A 212-nucleotide genomic window follows, 5' to 3' on the forward strand; every position below is an offset into this window, starting at 1 on the left:
CAGTGTGAGTCCATCCCATGGGCTGCAGGTGGGTGCACTTTTGAGTCCACAGCTCAAATACTGCATCAAATTCTAGTGTCCCCACCATAAGAGTGACACAGATCTTCTCTGGGAACAAGTCCACAGGAGGGCCAGAAAGATGATCCAGGGGCTGGTGCACCTCTGCTCTGAGGACAGGCTGAGGGAGGTGGGAGGGGTCAGGCTGGAGACGA

Source organism: Apaloderma vittatum, unplaced genomic scaffold (assembly GCF_000703405.1).
Source record: "Apaloderma vittatum isolate BGI_N311 unplaced genomic scaffold, ASM70340v1 scaffold35946, whole genome shotgun sequence".
NCBI lineage: Eukaryota > Metazoa > Chordata > Aves > Trogoniformes > Trogonidae > Apaloderma > Apaloderma vittatum.